Consider the following 26,897-nt stretch of genomic DNA (forward strand, 5'->3'; position numbering starts at 1 on the left):
TGACCTGGCTCATATTAGCCCCTGGCTCCCTTCCACCAGATAAGACCATTTGACATATTGTGTAACCATTTTGAGAGTTTAGCTTCTTACTCACCACATCATATCTTCAGTCTGGAACATTGGATGGGCATTTTTCAAAGACTGGGAAAATAATGACCATTATCAGCAACTTCCCATTATTCTTTGTGTCCTTGATGCTACCAGGGAAGAGTTCGTGAGAGAACTCAGAAATGTTGGGAAAGCCTTTTGGGTCCTGGATTTATATTTGGCGGTTTTCCTTCTGAGAAAAGTTCCCTGCACTTTTATAGTTGTTTTCCAAGGCAAAATGAAATGACTTGGTTTTTAACCCCTTCTACCCTCATGTCTGTCTTACAGGACATGGAGAAAAGTGGAGAGGAGTAAGGCAGGGAGTGGGCAGGAGGAAGAAGCAGTGGTGGAGCGAGGACAAGAAGGGGTGAGTTGGTAGGGGGAATATGAAATGGGGAGAGGAAGGAGGAAGTGAAGAAGGGAAGGAAGAAGAGAGTATGCGGAGGGGGAGGGACGTGGGAAGGAGAGAAGGAGGCGAAGGAGGGAGGACAAAGTGACTTAGTCTACCTCTGGGAACTGGAATTTCAGAACAAGGTAAAGCACCAGGGGGCAGATGCCTGGAGCACAGGAACTAGATGGGAATCCCAAATATGTGCATATCGAAAAGCTTCATCTCACTAAAAAGAAGAATACTTGATCATTCTTGGACTAGTCCTGCTAGCAACTTCACTGAACAGAAGGCAGACAAAAGAAATGGGACAGACAATTCTTAATAGCTGAGAACAGTTGTTAAAATAAAGTGTGAAGAACCTTTGAAGAAATAGATAGCATTACCTATAAGCCCAAAAGGCAAGGAAGGTAAAACTGGATGTAGACTTGAAAGTAAACTCGTTTCTACTGATTCATAGAAAAGACAGAATCACAGAAGAGACAGTATCAGGGGACTCAAATTCAAGCTTGAAGCTCTAAAAACAGAGTTCTAGCTATGAAATAAGAATACTGTCATAAACATGAAGAAAGAATTAAAGAAACAAATTTTGCTATGAGCTCAGGTGCTTAAAAGGTTAAGAAATGGCCACAAAACCTCTCCCAACTCACTGCTACTCCAGCGAGGATTTGGGGCATCAAGAACAAAATGAAGGTAGCACAGACTGCAGTCAAAGTTCCAAATTAGAGGACTGAAAGGCTCTCCTGGTTCTCTCTTGTGCTCCCTACCAGAGGGCCTCAGTCGTAGTCTGAGAGATCCTCCTGGCAATTGTCAACTACAAATTGGCACTTACCAAGAGCATTGTCAACGAGGAATTTGTCATCTGCCTCTATGAAGATTGAACCCCATGCTGCTATAGCTCTGACCTTCAACAACCCCTGAGGGAGTTCAGGGTGGAGTGAGGCACTCTGTGCTCCAGGGAATTTGGTGGGACAGGTCTTTAGAAAGTTGGATGTTTTTAGGAACAGATTTTATGATCTCAATCCTTGTATCTCCTCATATCTAGAGAAGCACTAAATCCCTTCATGGTGACATCAGATCTGCATGACTAACAAAAAATTGAGTGCTTCATGATGTCCATCACCAAAACCTTATATATTGACTTGCCCCCACTGCCGCTTCGGAGCAGTCTCTCAGAGCTATCTGAAATGCTGCTTCCTGGGCTGCAGTCCTCATTTTGCCCCAAATAAAACTTAACTCGTGACTCTCAAGTTGTACATCTTTTTTTAGTAGACACAATTATGGAGAGAGATCCAGAAAAAAGAAATTCGAGATAGCTGCTCAATGGTCACCAGTATCCAGGTCTTAAATCAAGAGAAAAAGGAGTTCTTTATCTTTCTACAAGATCCATCCTGGATTCCCAAAGCAGGTAAGCAGACTATGCTAGGAATAGGAGCATGCTGTTACCATCCAGGGTCCTGCTAGGAAACAGATGGCAGGGGAGTAGAGCCGGCTACGCCACAATTGTGGCACTTTGGTGTGTGAACTGCTTTGAGCTGGAGGCAATCAAGACCCAGCAGCTTCAAGAAAAACTTTTACTTCCCTCTAACTACCTAAAATAATTTAAATAGGGGACCTGGCCCAGAAAGAGAGCTATTACCAGATATAACTTTTTTACCTGAATAACCTATCTGTATAGCAGGGCCAAAATCTAATTACCAAACCATCTGCTCTTCTTATCCTGTGAAATACTCTCCCTCCCCTTTGTTCAACTTTTTTTTTTTTTTTTGGCTGAGTGGCTTCCAGGATCTTAGTTCCCTGACCAGAAATTTAACCCAGATCCTTGGCAGTGAAAGTGTGGAGTCCTAACCACTGGACCACCAAAGAACCCCTGGTTCCTTCCCCTTTGAAGACGCAGGCCCCTATCCCATTTCTTAGCTTGAAATGGGATATAAGCCTCAATTGCCTGCTTTACCCTTGGGTCTCATTCTTTTTATGGTGCTTCCCTAAGTACAAAATTTACTTTGCTTTTCTCCTGCTAATCTGTCATATGTGAATTTGATTCTTAGACCAGCCAAAGAACATAGAAGAGAAAAAGGGAAAATTTTTCCATCTCTACAACCATGGGGTAACTGAGAAGGGATTAATGAAGAACTCTTTAGGGGAAGGTTAAGGTCAACCAAAAAGGAATGGTGCAGTGTCATGGGGTGAGCAACTCCCTGAAAACTGAGGTCTGAGAGGGGGAGCCCAGCACAAAAGCCATTATCAATACAAGAAGGCATCTAATGACAAGGAGGGAAATGGGAATCAGACTATATCAACCATTTCTCCCTACTGTCCTCCTCCAATGTCCTACTTGTGCTTCCCACTGCCAGAGGGTAAATAAGCCCAGTGAGGAGGGCCAAAGAGAAAGGTAAAGAAGGATGGGGAATAAATCCAGAAGGAAAACAGAACAGCAAATGCAATCATTCAAAAATTATGAGTATATGCAAAGATTTAGCTACAAGGAGAATCATCACAGCATTTGTAAAAGCAAAAATACAGAAATGACCTAAATACTACATAGCGAAAAAAAATTATGTCACCCATATGAGGGCAGAGACAATCTTGCCTATTTTTGTATATAAACTACAGCAATTGGAATAATGCCTTGCATAGAAAAATGTTCCTTAAACATTAAATATGCTAGTGTAGGGATATATTTATGGACATGGAAAGATGTTCATAATTCAGTTTTAGAAAACAGGTTATAAAATAATGTGGTAATGATCCCATTTTGTTTGATAGCTGGCTACATAGATAGGGGATGTAGGTTTGGAAAAACACACAAGGAGATAGAATAATTAATGCTGTTCTGAGGGACACTGGATTTTGTTTTGTTTTGTTTGATTTGTTTTTATGCTTCATTTTCTGATATTCCTGTAATGAATGCAAATTCCTTTTATAATAAGAAAATACACCTTTTTTCAGTTTTATTTATAAAACAGTATTCATTTTCCTAGTGTTTTCCTTTCTCTTCCCTGTATCATCTCTTGCTCCATAACCTTGAGAGTAGCAGCAGATGGCTGGGCAGGCATGTGAATCGAGGGGAAGGGAGGGAATCCCTCCATATGGGAGTCATGACTCACAGCTTTCACAGCTTGTGGAGCACCAAGGATGAAAATACAGAAGAGTGGTGGGGCCTAGGAAAACCTCCTGTTCCCAAAGCTTAAATCTTAGGAAGCTGAGAATTATAGTACATGCTGAAGATGACTAAAAAGCATTTTTAAGATGCATTGGAAGCAAGATAAACAAGGACAGAAGAACATCACTGCTAAGGAAAGATGTCACATTACCAGATAGCAGGGAGAAGAAGCAATCTATTCTAATTTTACTTTCATGTCAACCATAAATAAGGCTTTCTTCTCCATTTCTCTTTCTTGGCCATCATCATCACCACTGTCACCTTCATCATCATGATCATCACCACCATTATCCTCCAAAATCACTAGCATCATCTCCATTCCAGATAGTAAACTTCCTCAGTTCAGTTCACTTCAGTCGCTCAGTCGTGTCTGACTCTTTGCAACCCCATGGACTGCAAAACCCCAGGCCTCCCTTTCCATCAACAACTCCCGGAGTTTACTCAAACTCATGTCCATTGTGTCGGTGATGCCATCCAACCATCTCATGCTCTGTCGTTCCCTTCTTCTCCCGCCTTCAATCTTTCCCAGCATCAGGGTCTTTTCCAATGAGTCAGTTCTTCACATCAGGTGGCCAAAGTATTGGAGTTTCAGCTTCAGCATCAGTCCCTCAAATGAATATTCAGGACTGATTTCCTTTAGGATGGACTGGTTGGATCTCCTTGCAGTCGAAGGGATTCTCAAGAGTCTTCTCCAACACTACAGTTCAAAAGCATCAATTCTTCGGTGCTCAGATTTATAGTCCAACTCTCATATCCATACATGACTACAGGAAAAACCATAGCTTTGACTAGATGGACCTTTATTGGCAAAGTAATGTCTCTGGTTCCTAATATGCTGTCTACGTTGGTCATAGCTTTTCTTCCAAGGAGTAAGCGTCTTTTAATTTCATGGCTGCAGTCACCATTTGCAGTGATTTTGGAGCCCAAGAAAATAAAGTCTGTCACTGTTTCCATTGTTTCCCCTTCTATTTGCCATGAAGTGATGGGACCAGATACCATGATCTTAGTTTTTTGAATGTTGAGCTTTAAGCCAACTTTTTCACTCTCCTCTTTCACTTTCATCAAGAGGCTCTAATTCTTCACTTTCTGCCATAAGTGTGATGTCATCTGCGTAACTGAGGTTATTGATATTTCTCCCAGAAATCTTGATTCCAGCTTGTGCTTCATCCAGCCTAGCATTTCACATGACATACTCTGCATAAAAGTTAAATAAGCAGGGTGACAATATACAGCCTTGATGCACTCCTTTCCCTATTTGGTACCGGTCTGTTGTTCCATGTCCAATTCTGTTGCATCCTGATCTTCATACAGATTTCTCAGGAGGCAGGTCAGGTGGTCTGGTATTCCTATCTCTTGAAGAATTTTCCATAGTTAGTTGTGATCCACACAGTCAAAGGCTTTGGCATAATCAATAAAGTAGAAGTAGATGGTTTTCTGGAACTCTCTTGCTTTTTCGATGATCAAATGGATGTTGGCAATTTGATCTCTGGTTCCTCTGCCTTTTCTAAATCCAGCTTGAACATCTGGAATTTCATGGTTCACGTACTATTGAAGCCTCACTTGGAGAATTTTGAGCACCGCTTTGCTAACCTGTGAGATGAGTGCAATTGTGCAGTAGTTTGAACAATTTTGGCATTGCCTTTCTTTGGGATTGGAATGAAAACTGACCTTTTCCAGTCCTGGGGCCACTGCTGAGTTTTCCAAATTTGCTGGCATACTGAGTGTAGCAGCACTTTCACAGCATCATCTTTTAGGATTTGAAATAGCTCAACTGAAACTCCATCACCTCCACTAGCTTTGTTCGTAGTGATGCTTCCTAAGGCCCACTTGACTTCACATTCCAGGATGTCTGGCTCTAGGTGAGTGATCACACCATCATGGTTATCTGGGTCATGAAGATCTTTTTTGTACAGTTCTTCTGTGTATTGTTGCCACTTCTTCTTAATATCTTCTGCTTCTGTTAGGTCCATACCATTTCTGTCCTTTATTAAGCCCATCTTTGCATGAAATGTTACCTTGGTATCTCTAATTTTCTTGAAGAGATCTCTAGTCTTTCCCATTCTATTGTTTTCCTCTATTTCTTTGCACTGATCCCTGAGGAAGGCTTTCTTATCTATCCTTGCTATTCTTTGGAACTCTTCATTCAAATGGGTATATCTTTCCTAAGAGTGACAAAAAAAACTTCCTAAGAAAAATTCCTAGAAAACTTTCCTAAAAGTGGCAAGAAAACTTCCTAAGAGTGGCAAAACAGGACTTGTGTGCTAAGTCGCTTCAGTCGTGTCTGACTCTTTGCAATCCTATGGACTATAGCCTGCCAGGCTTCTCTGTCCACAGGATTCTCTAGCCAATAATACTGGAGTGGGTTGCCATTCCCTTCCCCAGGGGATCTTCCCAACCCAGGGATCGAAAAATAGGCCTTATCCTTGTATTAATATATATACCGAAACACTTAACACATGATTCTACATCAGATAAACACAAATTAAATTGACAAGTATAAAGGTACTCTTATCAAGTAAGCAGGAAACATGATGTTGGTAGGAACAGTTGATATACTGCATGAAAATTTTATATAGTGAGCCAGTATCACAATGGGTCAGAACTTTTTAATCATGTACCATCCCCCCTAGTATATTTATTTAAAAATTTTATATATGTTCTATGTTATAAAATACATATAAAATAAAATTTTTAATGAAACCAGTAATATTCATTTTCCACATCCCAATAGATCATTTTGGGGTTTACACACCCTGTATGGAAGACCACCATCCTAAACAACAGAATCAGAATTGAAAGTTTCTGAAACAAATCTATGATGGTGGCTGTAACTAATAACATGAGATTAAATATACATGAAGGTCAAATGTTGCATTTCAATTCCCAAATTGAGCCCAAGTTGAGGAATTTTATATGCAAGTACACTACTGTAATACTAACACATCACCAGCAGATGACTTCTAGCTCTAGTAATTGAAGATGGGTGGACTGAGCAGCAAGCAGCATTTCAAGAAAAGCCAACCTTGACAATTATTCAAACGCACCAGATGGTGCCCCATTCTTGCTACTATCACTATGTAACATTGCTGTATTAAATTAGTGTGTTTTCTTTCTAGGGATTTCTTGAAACAAAATAAGGTTTCAGAGGGCAAGAGCAATATGTGCCTGCTTCCATCACTTTAGGAAACTGCTTTGATACCAAGGCAACCAGAAATTCTGTTACCCGAGAGAGGCCTGCTTTTCATTCCTTTGGGACCAGCATCCCAGCTCTGGGTTGCTGGTTATTAACTGCAGCAGGAGGGGAGAAAGGAGCAGGCATCTTTACTAGTTCATCAGTGAAGGTGGTTTCCTTGAACAACTCCACTCAAATCTGAACGTTTACATCACAGTTTCAGGTCAAAGTATGGAATCTCTGTAGAAACTGCCAACCCCTAAAAGTGGGGTTAGGGCAACCAGAGTGTCTTCTGGGTAGAATATCCTTTGGGCCAGTCACAGTGACTTTGTAGAAAGTTATGGTAGGACAGAGCAGAGAGAACAAAGGCTTTGGGGTCAGACAGATGTGGGGTGGACTCCACCCACACTGCCTGTGTGACATCAGGCAAGCAATTGAACTTCTCCATCACAAAAGGCAGTTAGTGAAATGCTGTAAGATTTTCTAGGCTTATTGTGAGTGCTGGAAAGAATATTCATAGAGCATCAGGCACAAGACCCAAGCTCTCCATTCACTCAGTCATGCCTGAGGATGTGAATATCTGAGGCACTTGTTAAAAATACAGATATTTCTCCCCTAGAGATTCAGATATCACAAGCCCAGAGTGAACAAAGGATAAACCAGGGTGAATATTCCATAATTTCCTGCCTTGGGGAAACCTGTTCAAGAAGTCCCCCTCACCCCCCAGGTTATTATTATTCTCAAACAACCTTAGGAATCCCCACACCAATGTTTTTTTCACCACCGCTGTGCCCACTGCTGTGCCCACTGCTGTGTCACTGCTATTTTGTTCCTTCCTGCCACCCTGCAACACTACTCCAGGCTGCCACCAGTATAGAGTCTGCCTACTTTCTTCCACCACGGAAAATTCCCTGCATTTTCTACTCCACTTCTTTCCTCTCACCCTCACTCCTCAGTCAACCTGCTCTCCACCATCTGTCGAGTTGGAAAGGCTGGAGTAGATGGATTCGTGTGAAAGCTTTGAACTGAAAGTGACTTACTGAGTTGCGCAGGCCAGGGAGTTTTTCAAAAGAAGTAGCTAGATTCATCCTAAACAATAGCAGTACTAGCCTAGTGGCAAATGTTTTGAGAAGAGGGATCTCTCAATTCCTGCCATGACCTACTTGCTGATTCATTTGCATGTATGTAAGAATCACTGGAGCGCTTGATAAAATACAGATTCTGTTATTAGATATTGGATCTAAGATGGGGCCCCAGACTCTGCATTTCTACCAAGCTCCCAAGTAAGCCGATGCTGTTGGTCCAAGGACATTCTGATTGTCAAGGAGTGGATAATGGTGATATAGTAACACCTAGAGACTAACGTGACCATGAACATCTAGAGTCTGTTAAGTTAGGAAAGCTTCAAGAGACAGGCCTGGTAACAGTACACACACAACCCACAAACACCATGTCAGCACTTTTCAAAACCTTCAATAACTTAAAAATCATTGCTTTCCACGAGGGAACATTTCCGTACAGAAATGACAACTAACAGCTCCAAAGTTTATCGTAAAAGCATCTTATGCAGTTATTTTAAAAATCACATCTCAATAATCATAAAAGGTAAGTAGAGGTAAATGTGCTTGTTTTACACATGACAGACAATACAAGAACACCAAGATAATTGTTGACAGAGCCAGTTCTCCTCAAACAAAGAAATTTCCATTTGCCTCTATGGCACAGTCAACTCTACAAACAGAAAAGTTTTTGAACAAGTTCAACTGGCTTCTGTTGTTAACTTCCTGGAGAAAGTTAAAACACAATGTGAAACAAAAAATGCTGAATGTGAGAAATGGGGACAATGGAGTACAGCTGTGGTGTTCTGGAAGTTGAGCAGTAACCTATTTGTAAATCTGGAAGGTCTCTGTAAAGCAGCCACTGGCTGATCAAAAAGGTCATACAGTGCAAACTCCTTAACTGCGATTGTCTATTGGGAAAACAAGCTCCACCTTAGGTGTGTGACAGTGATGCTTCTAGGGACACTGATATTCATGGTTACAAACATATCATTTGACTCTAAAGCTCCACACATTATCTAGAAAAGCTACCTTTGGTACTCGCACAGATCCAGAGCCTCTTCCTAGGGCAGGTGGAACTTTTTGGAACAACAGGACAAAGTTGGTTTACAATCTGTTTAAAACTGCCACCACTCTCAAAACGACCCTGGCTATGCCTGATCTGGAGCCCATATTGACCTTTCCCCAGAAAGCTTTCCTCCTCTCCCGGGAAACCTGGCTTTTTAGCCTCCAGCTGCTGAGCTACCAGGCGGAGAAAAACAACATCAAGCAATGTCAGGCAGAAATTTTCACTATGTCTGCAGTTCTGCTGGTGCTTGTGGGAAGATAATATTATGTCAACCTTACACAGGGATAGTCTTCGTACACTCCCACTCATGAGATTTTAACCTTTAGTGACTTTCTGAACTAGAAGACAGAGGAATAGCCTCTTTGCTGTTTAGGTTGGGACAAAATGGGATAACTGTGTAGTTTATCTCTGGTATTATATATATCACTCAGATTTATTTTTGTGTTTTAGTTTTGGGTTGAGCTATAACGCAAATACAGGAAAATGCACAAATCATTATGTGTGAACAGCTCAGCGAGTATTCACAAACTGATCACACCCTTTGACTCTGCTCCAAACAGAAACTGGAGCACTGGAGCATCCCAGAAGTCCCCTCTGTGCCCTCTCTCAGTCACTATATTCTCCTCTCCCCAGGAATGGCTCTCTTGGCTTTTATTACTCTATAGATTAGTTTGGTGTATTTTCAAACTTCAAATACAATTTTAAAAATGGGCTTATTTTTGACACATGAAATTAAAAGGTAATAATATTAATACCAAATTTGCTTAAGTTGCTTGTTTTCATGGTAATTTAAGAGTCCAAAAATTAAAGTGTCTCTTTTAGTTCAGTCCAATTGCTATGGACTGGATTGTACACTTCCAAAATTCAAACGTTGAAGTCCTAACCACCAAAGCGACTGTATTTATAGTAAGGGCATTTAGAAGATAATTAAGGTAAAATGAGGTCATAAGGGCTCTGTATAGGACTGTGGCCTTATAAGAAGGGGAATATCTTTCTCTCCTATTAGGACACAGTAAGAAGACTACCGAAGGCTATCATCAGCAAGCCAGGAAGACAGGGCTCATGAGGATCCAGATCACCTGGCACCTTGAGCTTGGACTTCTCACCTTCCAGAAATGTGAGAAATTAATTATTGTTGTTTAAGTTACCCAGTCCGTGGTGTTTTGTTATGGCAGTCTGATCTCATACATCAATTTTCCTAAAAATGTATTTCACTTTTTTCAGTAATAAATTTATTGCTGAAGACCAACCTCTTCATTTCAAAATAATGCATTGGGTTTTGTTTTGTTTTTATTTTAAAGAAAAGTTGGCATATAAAATTAAATTGCTACTGCCCAATAAGAAAAGTACATTTATTAGATAAACATGTGAAGTCAAGTGGGCCTCAAGAAGCATCACTACGAACAAAGCTAGTGGAGGGGATGCAATTCCAGTTGAAATATTTCAAATCCTAAAAGATGATTCTGTGAAAGTGGTGCTGCACTCAATATGCTAGCAAATCAGGAAAACTCAGCAGTGACCACAGGACTGGAAAAGGTCAGTTTTCATTTCAATCCCAAAGAAAGGCAATGCCAAAGAATGCTCAAACTACTGCACAATTGCACTCATCTCACACACTAGTAAAGTAATGCTCAAAATTCTCCAAGCCAGGCTTCAACAGTATGTGAACCGTGAACTTCCAGGTGTTCAAGCTGGTTTTAGAAAAGGCAAAGGAACCAGAGATCAAATTGCCAACACCCGTTGGATTATTGAAAAAGCAAGAGAGTTCCAGAAAAACATCTACTTCTGCTTTATTGACTATGCCAAAGCCTTGGACTGTGTGGATCACAATAAACTGTGGAAAATTCTTAAAGAGATGGGAATACTAGACCACCTGACCTGCCTCTTGAGAAATCTGTATGCAGGTCAGGAAGCAACAGTGAGAACTGGACATGGAACAACAGATTGGTTCCAAATTGGGAGAAGAGCACGTCAAGGCTGTATATTGTCACCCTGCTTATTTAACTTATATGCAGAGTACATCATGAGAAACGCTGGGCTGGATGAAACACAAGTTGGAATCAAGATTGCTGGGAGAAATAGCAATTACCTCAGATATGCAGATGACACCACCCTTATGGCAGAAAGCGAAGAAGAACTAAAGGGCCTCTTGATGAAAGTGAAAGAGGAGAGTGAAAAAGTTGGCTTAAAACTCAACATTCATAAAACTATGATCATGGCATCTGGTCCCATCACTTCATGGCAAATAGATGGGGAAACAGTGGAAACAGTAACAGACTATTTTTGGGGGCTCCAAAATCACTGCAGATGGTGACTGCAGCCATGAAATTCAAAGACTCCTTGGAAGAAAAATTGTGACCAACCTAGATAGCATATTTAGAAGCAGAGACATCACTTTGCCAACAAAGGTCCGTCTAGTCAAGGCTATGGTTTTCCCAGTAGTCATGTATGGATGTGAGAGTTGGACTATAAAGAAAGCTGATTGCTGAAGAATTGATTCTTTTGAATTGTGGTGTTGGAGAAGACTCTTGAGAGTCCCTTGGACTGCAAGGAGATCCAACCAGTCCATCCTAAAGGAAATCAGTCCTGAATGTTCATTGGAAGGACTGATAATGAAGCTGAAACTCCAATACTTTGGCCACCTGATGTGAAGAACTGACTCATTGGAAAAGACCCTGATGGTGGGAAAGATTGAAGGCGGGAGGAGAAGGGGATGACAGAGGATGAGAGGTTGTATGGCATCACCGACTCAATGGACATGAGTTTGAGCAAATTCCGGGAGTTGGTGATGGAAAGGGAGGCCTGGCGTTCTGCAGTGCATGGAGTCGCAAAGAGTTGGACACAACTGAGCGACTGAACTGAACTGAAGGAGATCTATATGCCAAGTTCTGGGGTGCAAAGAGAAAAAGGCAAGATCTCTCTCGTCTATAAATTTACACTTTCCTTGTGAAGTTCAATCATTCCAAGTCAATGGCAGATATTAATGACTTTGCTAACATAGGTTTAGGTGCCACTGCCTTTGAAATCAGGGTGGTAGCTGCAGTGCCTCACACTAAAAGCAGACACCCAACACGTGTTGTTGATTAAAGAAGCGGCTGGAGTATTTTGAAGTGTAGTTGGAGCAAGAGAGGTGCCAAGAGGTGGCTCTCTTTAATTAACACTCTGTTGGGAACAATCAGGCTCCCTGTGGAATCACCCATAGTACCCAAAGGGAATGCAACGATTCTATTTGCAAGCCAATGTGACAAGAAGTGTTTCCACTGAGTCATATTTTCAAAAGCCATCATTTTCTTCTTCTGTAAACAAATGCCAATTAATGTGTAGGATTTGACTTTCTTAGAGTTGAATAAAAATAACACAGCAACTGGGTGGTGTGCAATTTGCCACTTGTGCTTTTAATTTACAAACCTATTGCATGACACTTATGCCGTCAGAGAAACAAGAAATAATTAGAAAGGTAGACTAATAGGGAAAATAAGATGTTTGTGATATCTGGGTCCTCCTCATAGCTCAAAAGGCACTGTTTGTTATACTGCATCCAAATATAAAACAAATGATCTGTCTCCAACATAAACTAGCCTGAACACCAGCCAAATGAAAGCAGCTGCCACTAGATTAAAAAGTCATTTTCTCAGCCAACTCAGATTAAAAAAGAAACATTTTATGAACATATTTCTTCAACTCGACCAGATTTTTATTATTCTATGTTTCAGCTGCACATAAAAATAAAAACAGCATCCCCTAGCATGACCATTTGTCAGAAATTTAATTTCAGATAAACAGATGGTGCTAAACTAAAAATATTAGTAGGGTATCATCTGTAAAATTCAAATAATTTTAGTACGTGTTGTCTTTAGTGTTTTTTTTAAACATAGAAATCTCTTTTTCTAACTTGATCACACCAAAATATAGCAAATTTTCATTTTCAAGGATGTTGAACAAGGGTCTCTTGTGTTTCCCATCTCTAGGGGCTCTTGACAAGAAATAAATTTAGAATATACTGCTCTTTTTTCACTTCAGGGCCCAGAAATAAATCTGGATAAAATGTTAAAGGCTACAAACCGAAGTTAGAATTATCTTTACAGGTTGATTTACTTGCTATTCAAGACTTGGGCACATTTTGCACAACTGGAGGTCCAAGTTCTACATGCCAATGTCCCAGTGAAAGGAAGCAGATAAAGGAGACAAGGAGTCACACAGCAAATAGCCGAAAGACAACTTTCCCAACTTCCATTAGTTATTAAAACAAAAAATTAAAATAGTCTCTCCAATCGTTCAGTGAAAGTTCTACCCCAGGACCAACAGCCACAGCAACTCCAACTTTGGGACCAACCAAAGCATCTGCCTATAATGCGGGTTTGATCCCTGGGTCAGGAAGATCCCCTGGAGAAGGCAATGGCAACCCACTCCAGTACTCTTGCCTGGAAAATCCCATAGACGGAGGATCCTGGTAGGCTACAGTTCATTGAGTCGCAAAGAGTCGGACACGACTGAGAGACTTCACTTTCACTTTCAAAGCTCTTACTGACTTGAAGTATAGATTGGATTAGAGTGCATTTCATTATGTACAGCATATATCAGGCTGAACTACATGAAACTGCCAATACCCAGCCAGGTTTGACCGTCATCTATTTCAACCAAAATACGGAGACTGTTTCTGAGGACCACTTCATTTCTAACTCTGCCCCTAGTACAAATCAAGAATGTTACTCAATATGTACCAGATTGTATAGGAGGTGCTTGGCCATTTGGGTCTGCTTCCTTGCCTTTAGAAACCTATTCTTTTCCTCGTTGGTCTAATCAGATCTAATTCTCTAGCAGAACAGAGCTTTTTCACCAAGGCTGTGGACATCTTTGGAGCATAGGTTTCATGGGGATCAGTGGAAACTTAGATATTGTATACATAATTGTGTGTGTATTTTGGAGTTGGGATTGGGCAAGAGAAGTGAGTCCATGATATTTACCAGCTTTAACAGAAAAGAATGGGTCAAAATTGTTAGCTGCTCGAAAATCCTGCCTTGTCCCTGAAAACTCTAGCTTACGTTGATCACACTCTGAAAGCAGTTCTGAAAGACTTAGTGTACTTCATTCAACATAAACTGACTCACATGCTATTAATACTTGCTGGTTTTAGAAATGTCTTCTCTTACAGATCAGATAGAAAGTTCCAAGAGGCATAGCTCTTTTATGTTTCTTGTATCTCCCCTTAGTTTCCAGCACATGGGTTTAATCTTAAAGGTTAATTAAAAATTTTTGTTAACAAATAACATGTCTCATTGCTACTTAAAATTATTAAAAATTTGAGTTTTCTAGTGAAAATTCATCTACCATCACATACTTCTACATTTCTATAGTTTGCAATTGGATTTGCTTATTGTTCACAGGAATTATTCTATTTGTAAAAAGAACAGTAAAAATATATAAAAATCATTATTCAAAAAACATAATTGAGAGTGTAAATCTGATATCAAAAGTTTATTGTAATGATATGTAAAAAGTTGAGTCTGCTCCTGCTGCCACCAGCATCCATAGTTATGAGTTAACTGGTTCAGATAAATAAACAGCTTTGGCATTACTTTTCTGAGAAATGGAAGAAGGCCAAGCCCTATTTGGAAATATATTGGTAGCCTTAAAGGGATTTTAAAATACACATATATAATTTTCTTGGGTTTATACTACCTTAGATGAGTGATTCTATAAGGCAAGGTTTCTCAACCTTGGTGAAAGTGAAAGTCGCTCAATCGTGTCCAACTCTTTGCAATCCCATGGACTATATAGTCCATGGAATTCTCCAGGCCAGAATACTGGAGTGGGTAGCCTTTCCCTTCTCCAGGGGATCTTCCCAACCCAGGGATCGAACCCAGGTCTCCCACATTGCAGGCGGATTCTTTAACAGCTGAGCTACAAGGGGAGTCCAAGAATACTGGAGTGGGTAGCCTAGTCCTTCGCCAGGGGATCTTTCCGACCCAGGGATCGAACCAGGGTCTCCTGAATTGCAGGCGGATTCTTTACCAACTGAGCTATCAGGGAAACCCTCTCAAACCTTGGTACTACTGGCATTTTGGACCAGACAATTCTTTGTTGTGGGGCTGCCCTGTGCAGTGTCAGACATTTAACAGCATCCCTGGCTTTTACCCACTAAGTGCCAAGGTAAGCCCTCCTTCAGCTAGGACAACTGAATATATCTCCACTGATTGCTAAATGTTGGGAGGGGGCAAAATCAACCCCCAGTCAGGACTCAAGACTTACTTAACCTTTTTACTCAGTAGCTAACCTATCCACTGTGTTTCTCTGCCGGGAGCCAGCTCACGAGATCCCCACCCATGACAGAGTCATGAGGAGAAGGACTGATGAGCAGAGCAACTCAGGCCTAAGGGATTCTCGAGAGGCTGTCTTGGGGCTCACCTTAAAAATGACATCTCTCTTTCTGATGCTTGCTATAATAAACCTCTTCTTATTTTCTATGACTTAGGTAAAAGGCCTTTCCTGATTCCCTTCTAAAAAAGATCATTCTGAAACCTCATATCAACAAGGCCCCTGAACGGTAGCACCCTAAATAAAATTATCTGGGATATAGAGTATGCTGATCTAAATTCCTTTTGCTAACATATTGGTTTGTTTAATAAATGTACCTGTGCCTTTGGAGCTAATGTGCGTAACTGCTCCCTAGTAATAAAACAGCATTGAGAGCCTCCGCACAGAAAGCCCCTAAGGGCACAAAACCCTTTGCAGGAAAAAAGGGCTTGTTAGGAAATATAAGAAATATTGCTTTGTGAAACTGTCACTTAATCTATATTTACTCACTATGTTTTTACTCTTAACGTATTTAGCCTATGTAATGAAAGCATAATAGTTAGGGATTTATATAACTAGAAGTTTAGCTTTAATACAAATAATAAGACAATTGTTGATTTAACTGATGATTCTTAGTTAGAGCTGAACTTCAGCTTGCTGTTCTTTGACTTTATGGAACTACATTCTTTTCTGTTAAGTTCAAGGCATAGAGTAAATTACCAAAAACAGGTTTTACCTTAAAACTTCCTGTTGATGAATTCTTTCCTGATGTGCCCTATACAAAAGTGTTCTGATTGATTAACCTTTATCAATAGAGAGTCACAAGGGGTTAGCAGGCCACCAGGCCAGAAGATGATGTAAACAAAATGAGGCTTTTTGTAACTAAAGACATGCAAACGGCTTCGATGGGGGTCGAAACTGCTGGCCCACTGAGCTAACTTGATAGGCCCATTAAGATATACCCATTAAGCTAAGTTGGTATGTCCCTTAAGCTGAATCGGTATGTCCCTTAAGCTGAATTGGTATGACTCTATACATTTGTTTCTATATAAAATATAAAATCTGTCTTAAAAAACAATAAAGGGGAGACACTTGGAAACACCGAAACTCGCTGTGTCTTCTCATTTGTATCGCCGACGCCGTCCATCCTGAGGGAACCCCTGGACCTGCTGGAGCTGGACTCCGGCATTTCTCCTTACCTCATGAAGAGGAGAACCTCACTAGAAATAATAAAGTATTTCCTCAAAGGTTTTGTGTTAGGGTTGCCGGATTTAGCAATTAAAAATAGAAGATGCCAGGAGGGAGGAGGGAGGGGGTTTCAAGCTGGGGGGACACATGTATACTTGTGGCTGATTCATGTTGATGTATGGCAGGAACCATCACAACACTGTAAAGTAATTATCCTCCAATTAAAATAAATAAATTAATTAAAAGATGCCCAGTTAAATTTGAATTTCAGATAACAATGAGTAATTTTTTGTACAAACATGTCCCAAATGTTGCATAGTATTTAATTTGGCAATCTTATTCCCAGTGAAATACTAAAATCATAAATAAATTGCCAATTCATGACAGGGGAAAAACAGGATTAAATAGTTACTGTGAGTCTTTTCTACTCCAGTGCTGTATTGAAGTGATGAGAACTGGGCTGTGTTGCAAATAAATCACTTTGTTGTTGTTTTTGTTATTGTTGCTAAAAAAATAATAAATAATAATAATATGCTTCACAGCAGGTCATAGTGAAAACAGCACTTACTTTGGAACCAAGCAGCTCTGAGTTGGAACTTGACGGTCATTTTTGAAGGTGTGAACTTTGACAAGTTAACTTCTGGGTCTCTACTTCCTCTTTTATGAAAAAAAACTCACAGGGGTGGGAGAGGGAATTATAAATTCTGTTACTGAGTAGTTGTGTGAGTCTATGATGAAGTGAGGTAGCGTTTTAAAGATGAAGTGAATAATATTAATACATAACATTGCCGGCACTTGGCACTCTCTGGACGTGTGGGGATGATGACCTAGGACTCCAGGAGGCTGTGGACAGGATGTTCTTCTGGTGCTGCTCCTACCCCAGATGTAATCTCATAGGCCCCAAGCAAAGGCCCCAGCCAGCACCTGCCAGGGGGCAAAAGAGGAAGCTGAGTTGCCCATTTCACTCATAGCCACACCTAACCAATAATAGCTGAACTACCCACTCAGGGGGCCCCCTGAATAGGGCTGGTAGCAATACTGAGCAGAGAAGCGTGAAAAACCAAGAAAAAAAAAAAAGAGAGAACCACAGCCTGACATTTGTAGGGCTATGGTATTCAACTCCTAAAATGCTCTTCTCAAAAGATTTTTCCACCTTGCAACTGGTCTAACAGTGTAGAAGATATATTGAGTTTTTAAAAAGATACTTCCCTATATTTCTATTTCTTCATTCCCAAAAGGAAGGGGTGGGGCAAGTGAACTCTAATATTCATTCCAAATTTGAAAAACTATGTGATTCCTCCTTTCAAAGGGCTTCCCTCGTGGCTCAGCTGGTAAAGAATCTGCCTGCAATGCAGGAGACCTGGGTTTGATCCATGGGTTGGGAAGATCCCCTGGAGAAGGGAACAGCTACCCACTCCAGTATTCTGACCTGGAGAATTCCATGGACTGTATAGTTCATGGGGTCGCAAAGAGTCGGACAGGACTGACTTTCACTTTCACTTCACTTTTCCTTTCAGAGGCCCAACTGAAGCTGGCTCCTCCTGAAGGGTTCTGCTCTGGAAATCCTGCCAGCACTAACCTCTCCCTTAGCTTTTACTATCTCTACCATCCATTAAAGCAAATAATCTATCACAAGCTACTTCATACTTTAAAAGATTATATCACCTGCATAATGCATACAGAATAATAAAATAAATATCTATGTATCCACTGCTCAATCTAACAGATAATGTTACCGATGTTTTCAAGGCCCTATCTGTATCCTTTTCACTCCCAGAATTGAAAGGGATACAGATTTTTGTTAACTATATATCCCCTTTTTACTACTTCCTGGCTTTTCTTAATAATTTTATAATATATATACCTATCCCTAAAGAGTATTCGTTTAAAGTTGTTGCTTCTGAATGTTATATCTGTGTTTTCATACTTTATATATTCTATATTCTGTGACTTCTTTTACTCATTAGTGTATTTGTGAGACAGCTATGTTGATGGGTGAAATTCTAGTTCAATCATGATCACTGGTTCCATCACATTCTATTATTGAATATACTACCATTTACTTATTTATCATTCTGGTCAGTGGACTCTTAGGCTGTTTTCAGTTTGCTGCTATTTTGAATAATGGTTGGTGGCCATTTTATTCTTTACGTCTCCTGGTGCAAAGAGACCAGGGTTTCTTAGGGTAGGTGCATCTTCTCTTTTCTCAGGTCAATTCAATCGCTCAGTCGTGTCTGACGCTTTGCAACCCCATGGACTGTAGAACGCCAGGCTCCCTTTCCATCACCAACTCCCGGAGTTTGCTCAAACTCATGTCCATTGAGTCGGTGATGCCATACAACCATCTCATCCTCTGTCATCCCCTTCTCCTCCCGCCTTCAATCTTTCCCACCATCAGGGTCTTTTCCAACGAGTCAGTTCTTCACATCAGGTGGCCAAAGTATTGGAGTTTCAGCTTCATTATCAGTCCTTCCAATGAACATTCAGGACTGATTTCCTTTAGGATGGACTGGTTGGATCTCCTTGCAGTCCAAGGGACTCTCAAGAGTCTTCTCCAACACCACAATTCAAAAGCATCAATTCTTCAGCAATCAGCTTTCTTTATAGTCCAACTCTCACATCCATACATGACTACTGGAAAAACCATAGCTCTGACTAGACGGACCTTTGTTGGCAAAGTAACGTCTCTTTTTTAATAAGCTGTCTAGGTTGGTCACAGCTTTTCTTTCAAGGAGCAAGCGACTTTTAATTTCATGGCTGCAGTCACCATCTGCAGTGATTTTGGAGCTCCCCCAAAATAAAGTTTGTCACTGTTTCCACTGTTTCCCCATTTATTTGCCATGAAGTGATGGGACCAGATGCCATGATCTTAGTTTTCTGAATGTTGAGTTTTAAGCCAACTTTTTCACTCTCCTCTTTCACTTTCATCAAGAGGCCCTTTAGTTCTTCTTTGCTTTCTGCCATAAGGGTGGTGTCATCTGCATATCTGAGGTAATTGCTATTTCTCCCAGCAATCTTGATTCCAGTTTGTGCTTCCTCCAGCCCAGCGTTTCTCATGATGTACTCTGCATATAAGTTAAATAAGCAGGGTGACAATATACAGCCTTGACGTACTCCTTTTCCTATTTGGAACCAGTCTGTTGTTCCATGTCCTGTTCTAACTGTTGCTTCCTGACCTGCATACAGATTTCTCAGGAGGCAGGTCAGGTGGTCTGTTATTCCCATCTCTTTAAGAATTTTCCAGTTTGTTGTGATCCACACAGTCAAAGGCTTTGGCATAGTCAATGTTTTCCAAAGGGGTTTACCAATTTACATCCTCACCAGCAGCCTATCAGTTCTCCTTGCTGCATGTCTTCCACCCAGGATAATGTGAGAGCAAATAAAATCAATTTCTCTGCTTACAGTGGGCAAAGAGACCATTCTCCTACCCACTCCTTTTCTTAAGAGTATTTCCTAAAACATAGGGACAAAATGAATCTGAGCCCTCATTCTAAACTTTGGAATAGAGATAAATCTCTCTACGGGTTAAGCCCAGTCTCCAGTCTTTACAACAGAGTTATCTCCAAGGCCAGGAGCAAACAGAATTGTAAATACACGTGTACCTCTGGAATTAGCTAAGGAGACTTTCAGAGGGCACAGTCCTTTGTCTCTCCAGGAGATAAGGGAAGACACTGCTCTTTCTTCTGCTCTGCTCTATAAATTACATGGGAGTTTGTCCTGATTTTGTAGTCTCTTGCATGGACCGCCTGCATCATGTGTTTTCTCTCTTCTAAAACTGATATGGAGGAGGTCTTGCTGGCAGGATTGTTTTGTTTCTCCAACATATTATTCTTTCATCCATTATTAAAATAATTTTTAAATTTTGAGAATAAATTTAGATTTGTAGAAAAACTGTAAAGATAGCATAGAGAGTTCTCATGCACCCCTGATTTCCACTCACTGGAAATTTTTATTTAGTTGAATATTTAGTATCTTGCATTATTTGCATATCATGTATATTACACATAGTATATATATATATATATATATATATATATATATTTGCTCATATGCATTTTTGTTTACATAAGGGTCTGGGCAAGGTGCTGCTCTAGGTTTCAGTACTTACTATAAGACCTTACGGAGAAGGCAATGGCACCCCACTCCAGTACTCTTGCCTGGAAAATCCCATGGATGGAGGAGCCTGGTAGGCTGCAGTCCATAGGGTCGCTGGGAGTCGGACACGACTGAGCGACTTCACTTTCACTTTTCCCTTTCATGCACTGGAGAAGGAAATGGCAACCCACTCCAGTATTCTTGCCTGGAGAATCCCAGGGACGGCGGAGCCTGGTGGGCTGCCGTCTATGGGGTCGCACAGAGTCGGACACGACTGAAGCGACTTAGCAGCAGCAGCAGCAGCATAAGACCTTAACAATAGGAAGAAAGGCCCTAGCTGAACTTGAAGGCAGAGGTGGGAGAGGGCCAAATTGTTCCTTAAGAAAATAAAAGGAATTTATATTTGTCTTCTGAGAGGAATGAAGCACAAAATGGGAAGGAGAAGAAAATTTAACAAGGACACAATCTGATACGGGGCTGCAGAGGAGGCCAAGCAATTGTTTTAAGAACCAGGATATTGAATGTTAATTTTAAGTTCTGTCCACTCTAAAGCTGGGATGCACAAAAAACACAGTTCAGCCACATGCCCAATGGCCCAAGCAAGGCCAGAACCAAATATTCTATCCTAGGATGAAATTCCATACATAAAATTTTATGATATTAAAATTTTATTATTAAAAGTTATAGTCATTTTTTTAAGTGCAATGGTTTACTGTAGCTATAGAAACATTTGGGCTCAAACAGCTGCTGGCCTGCTCTTTCAACCACTGCACCATCGTTTGTAATTTTGTACTAAAGGGATATTCACTTTCAAGTGAGGTCAGAACAAGTACACCATGTTTTTGGCCAGCACCACCTGCATGGAATTCTGCCCCTAGTGACGCCGTCACCGATTTATTAAGTTTCTTTCCTAATAGTAACTGACCAAGGTCAAAATTTACCTCCTGGAGTCCAAGGTTAGGTAGATGGTGACAATGCAATTTCACTGAAGCAGGCTCAACCAACTGAGCTTTGTGCAGGATTTAAAGAAGATAATTTCTGAATATTTTCAGGAGCTGCCTTAAGATTGTTCTTCTTGCTCTGGTTTTTTATTTCTAATATGTGTTCAGCACTTACAATGCTTCACATGATCACAGGAGATAAATTTGTCCTCAAACCTTGGATCTGGAAATGTGGCACTGGAGCAAGTAATTGGCTTTCAAGATGACAAAACTATCTCTGAATTTCCACCTGCATCTCAGCTTTCATTGCATTCACACCAATTTCAGCATCTTCACTGGAGAAAAATGATAGAGGAATCTCTCCAGCAGGTCATGGAGAAAATACTTGCAGCTTCAAGGCACATCAGACTGGTTAACTGCTTCAGTAGCTTTCAGCAAATAACTACCTTCTCTGCAAATAACTGCTGGCTGCTAATAAGCCCTGCTATGTCGGTATCGTTATCTTCAAAACACAGAATTAAGGTTCCATTGCCCAAGTAACAATTTTTTTTAAATGTTAATGCTGCTTTTATATCTTGTTTGGCCTGCAGTTTGGAAAGCACCTTGCACACTGTTTAGAGAAGGAGTTCTCGTTTATTAAAGGCAACAATGAGTTAAATTAATACTTCCTCAGCTTTAGTGATGCCCAGGGATTCTGATTTGGTAGCTTGGGGTAGGACCCACATTTCTTTTTTTTTAAGATTTATTTATTTATTTTTGGCCGTGCTGGGTCTCCGTTGCTGTATGTGGGCTTTCTCTAGTTGCAGTGAGCGAGTGGGGGGCGACTTTTGTTTGCAATGTGTGGGTTTCTCACTGCAATGGCTTCTCGTTGTGGAGCACAGGCTCTAGGGCGCTCAGGCTTCAGTAGTTGTGGCACACAGGCTTCGTTGTTTGGCGATATTTGGAGTCTTCCTGGACCAGGGATCGAACCCATGTCCCCTGCATTGGCAGGCAGATTCTTAACCACTGTATCATCAGTGAAACCCAAAAATTCACATTTCTAATGAGTTCCCAGGAGCTCCAGCTGCTGGTAAGGGGCCCATACTTGGAACAGCTCCAAGTTAAATCATGACCTTGTCCCCACCCACTGTCTTCCCTTGTGGGTCTGGTTTGCTGCAGGGGTGTCCATCTGCTTTTCTTATTTTGCCAGCTTCTAAACTTCTTTCCAAGGAAACCATTTAGTCTTCTATTTTTTTTTAACAGCTTCATTGAGATATAATACACATACCATACAATTCATCCATTTGAAGTGTACAATCCAATGGTTTTTACTATATCTACAAAGTTATGCAACCATCATCATAATTTTAGAATATCTGCATCATCTCAAAAAGAAACTCTCTTTAACTCTCACCACCACCTCTCTCCAGGCCCTAGCAATCTCTAATCTTCCTAATGTCTCTATGAATGTGCCTATTCTAGCCATTTCATAGAAACAGAACCACAGTCACCCTCTGTCCTTAAGTATTTTCGTGAAGGGACAGGAACAAAGCAGTATTTGTCATGACTAAATATGATTAGAAAAACAACACTGTTTGGCACCATTCTTTAAAAGATGAGGCCCTTGAGGATGATATCTTTTCCTGAACAGGGTCAGTTAGTGGCGTTAGTGGCGAAGGTTATTTGGATTTTGAAGGTTTACTGCTGTGGTGGCATCTACTTACCTTATGTGGCCATCACTCCACCTTGTGAGAACGATTCATTCTTTCTTTTGGAGGACTCATCTTCACTGGTCCAATGGTGTGATTGTAATGGTGCTACTAGTCATAATACCCTCCTCCCAACCCCTATCACCCCACCTCTTTAACCCATGTTATGGGCTGAATGTTTGTGTCTGCCCAAAATTCATATGTTGGAACCCTAACCCTGAATGCATGGGCTTTAGGAGGCAGAGCCTTTCTTTCAGAAGTGATTAAGTCACGAGGTGGAGCCCTCATAAATGGGATTAGTGCTCTCATAATAGAGAGAGCTTGCTTCTTCTCTCTGCTCTGTGCTAAGTAAGAAGGTGGTCAACTATAAAGCAGAAAGAAGGCTCTCATCAGAACCCAACCATGATGGCACCCTAATCAGAACTCCCACTCTTTAGAATTCTGGGAAATAAATGCTGCTTAAGCCACCCAATATATAATATTGTGTTATGGCTGCTTGAGCTAAGACAATTCAATTCATAGGAGAGGATACACGATCCAAGTTTGCTCTGTCAGAGGCCTTCCCTAGACATTTTCAAATCTGTCCTAAGGGAATGAAACTGCTGGGAGAATGTGAGCCCTTGATCTGCCATCAATCAAGAGTTTCAACATCCTGGTTGATATGGGCAGGGAGTCAGAATCTTGAGGAGAGGGGGTTCCAATCTTGTCCCTGAGGTTCCCACATTCTTGCTTCCCTAAGAGTTGGGTTTGTTCATTCAGTCTCTAGTCTAGAAGTATGGAATGGACCTCAGGCAGGTCTGAAGGCTCAGACCTAGAAACTTGTGGTAAATTAACCTTTAATGTTACCAGTCTCATGGCAAATGAGGGGTGTGCCTACTTCTCATACCTTCTATCTGCTTTTATCTCTGTGTCTTACTTCTCACATACAGTGAGCAGGCAAGCAGGTAGCAAGTTCTCTCCAGTATGATTGAAAGAGGCTAAGAGAGTAAAAAGACCCCAAGGGTAGAGAAGAGCAAAGTTCTCACCCTGTGCTCACTGTCCTTAAAGGGATCTTGGAGGAATAAGGATGCAAGCCACATCATCTCCTGCTTTTTGAGGTTGCTGGGTGCAGCTGTCTTTGTATCTTTTGATATCAGACAAAACACATTTCTTTAACTGTGTTATGGGCATCTTTCCACCAATCACATCACTGCCCCACTGAGACACAGTGCACAATGAATTATCCCAAGATCCTGCCAATAAATCCCTTTTAACCTAAAGTCCTTGGTTTGCTTTACCATCTGTTTTGAAAAGTTCCAACTATATACAACTACTGATGCTAAGAAATTTAGTTGTCATCCTGCTTATCCAAAGATAAGGCATTCACTATACTTTCGCATAAATGTGACTGTCAGGCTGAACACCATGTACTGGCTACCAACCCTAGAGGAGGACTCCGAACACTTCTACCTACTGTGTGTTGGGTTGGAGTTGCCAAGGAAAACACAACACAGTCAAGCACCAGATGAAATGATGCTTTACTTACAGAGCAAGATCAGCTTCAATAGTGGGTTTCAGCCCCTTGTGGCCAGCAGGCCCCAGGGCAGCCAACACAGAGCAATTGGTCTATGCACACCCATCTTGCGCTGCAACAGAAGGACCCTGACCTCTCCCTGTAGAATCTGAAATATTGAAAGCTGGCTGCATGCCTGTGGGCCGTTAACATACATACTTAGGCACCATCAACACTCTGTGAGCATAAAACAGGGAAAGATACTCCATACAAGACAGAAAGACCAGTACGGGCTGTGTGGGCTCTTTACCTCCTGGTAAGAAAGTGTTCCAGGCCCAAAGCAAAAGTGTTAGTTGCTCAGTCGTACTCAGCTCTTTGCCCAAGGCTCTTTCTTATTTGGCTGAGCAGAGGGTCAAAAGATTGCCTTTCGATCCTGTCTTTACCCAAAACAACCATATTTACTTGGAAACTTTGGCTTTCGAGATACAGAAACCCCAACTCAGAACTGGCTCACACAACTAATGAAGTTCAGTAGTAAGAGTCTCAGCTCCATTTATTTGTGCCTCTTTGCTCTGCCTTCTTATGCAATACTGTCACCATTTTAAGACAGGTATTCTTTATGGAGGCAAAACAGGTGCATACTTTGTCTCTCCTTAAACTCTTCTCTACTTGGACAAACTCAGCATTCTTGAAACAAAGGGGAAGGCATTAAGGCTGCCACTTGTTGCGAGAGACAATCTCAAAGTTTGACCTGTTTTTCTGGGCTCTGTTTTCACTTAGTTTTAGTTTGATAATGGTTGAATTCAATTGTTTACCGAGTATTGTCAATGAAAGAACACAGCCTTACCTCAAAGAAATTCAGAGTCTTCTAGTCAACACACAAATAGTTACTCTGAATATAATACAGAATGCTAATTTTAAAGTAACCCAAGAAACCCAGAAGAGGGTACTTAGCCTAACCTAGAGTGCTATAACCCTGGATGAGGCCATGGCAGTCCACTCTAGTATTCTTGCCTGGAGAATCCCATGGAGAGAGGAGCCTGGTGGGCTACAATGCATGGGGTTACAAAGAGTCAGAAATGACTGAAGTGACTTAGCACAGCACAGAGTGCTATAAAGGCTTCCCGGTAAACATTTTACCTGCGCTTTGAAGGTATTTCCACTTGGGACTTCATCTCCACACAGACACTCTTATGAGGGCAAGGCCTGTCACTGAAGAAGGAATTCATGGGGCCTGGACTCCATCTTAGGTCTGTTCGTGCTGATCATGTTTGGCCACCTCTCTAATGGACTCTGAACTCTGTGCTTAGTGCCTGTGGAAGCGACAATAGAAGGATAAGACCCCCTCCGGACAGGGGAATCTTGAAGATTGTATCCAGGTTACTCATCACCTAAGAGAAAACATACACTAATCCCCCCACCTTCAGACAGGTCATAAATTTTTTCTGTCACCTCAGGCTTATTGATAATTGATTGTTTGAACACATAACACATGAATGATGGGGTTATTGTGATTGTATTTACCTTTCCTTTGTTTATGTAAGTCACAAGGAAATTGGGGTGGTGGGTTCAGACACGTACACATGGGGTATAAAAGATTTTCACAAATGCTGGTCGGGGTCTTTGGCTAAGAGGAGACTCTGTCTTGGGCCTGCCGGTGTGATAAACTGCACTTCACTATCTGCATCGTCCTTCTGAGTGAGCTTGTTTCCCGGAACACGTGGCTATAACATCACCTCAGTATCCACTTATCCTGGCAGGGACTAGCTCTCATGCCAACCTAAGTCTGTTCCAGAAGAAGCCATTGCATAGTTGTATTTTAGCTGGTTTGTGGTTTTCTTGTTTCCATTTTCAGTCAGTTTGTTCTTTTCCTATATTCTCTTTCCTCAACTTCTGACAGTGTAATAGTCCAATCCTGCTCTCCTCCATTTGTTCTTACAGCTCTCCACCTTCTCCATCTACATGTGAAAACTTAATTTTCATTTTCCAATGTATGGAGACACAGAAGTACTTTTCAGAGCAAGTTTGACAATACGGGGAAGGTGAGAACTGACATTTATTAAGCACCAACTGTGTGCCAGGCACAAGAGTAGGCTTTTTTGCATCCATTTAATTCTCAGAGAAGTCTGTGAGATAGATATAGTATCCCTGTTTTACAAATGAGGAAACTGAGCCCCAGAGAAGATATGTTACTCACGAAATTCTATACAGCTGCTTAGTGGAGTGGCTGTGTTCTCTACATAAGGCTACCTGATTTCAAAG

The 26,897-nt window shown here is 41.1% G+C and overlaps 1 protein-coding gene across 3 annotated transcripts in view; it reads right to left on the bottom strand.

Annotated features, from left to right (window-relative positions):
- The window catches only part of LOC145536252 (uncharacterized), a 241,829-nt gene that overhangs the window by 181,089 nt on the left and 33,843 nt on the right, over nt 1-26,897 (bottom strand). Inside the window, exon 3 of one of the 3 annotated variants that reach the window (XR_014075723.1) lies at nt 23,159-25,948. The exons of the other annotated variants lie outside the window; for them this stretch is intronic. The gene's annotated coding sequence lies outside the window, so the exon portion shown is untranslated. The remainder of the gene's footprint in view (nt 1-23,158; nt 25,949-26,897) is intronic. 3 annotated transcript variants of the gene reach the window in all.

The sequence above is a fragment of the Giraffa tippelskirchi genome, chromosome X, assembly GCF_054371585.1.
Source record: "Giraffa tippelskirchi isolate mGirTip1 chromosome X, T2T-mGirTip1v1.2.pri, whole genome shotgun sequence".
Taxonomy (NCBI): Eukaryota; Metazoa; Chordata; class Mammalia; order Artiodactyla; family Giraffidae; genus Giraffa; species Giraffa tippelskirchi.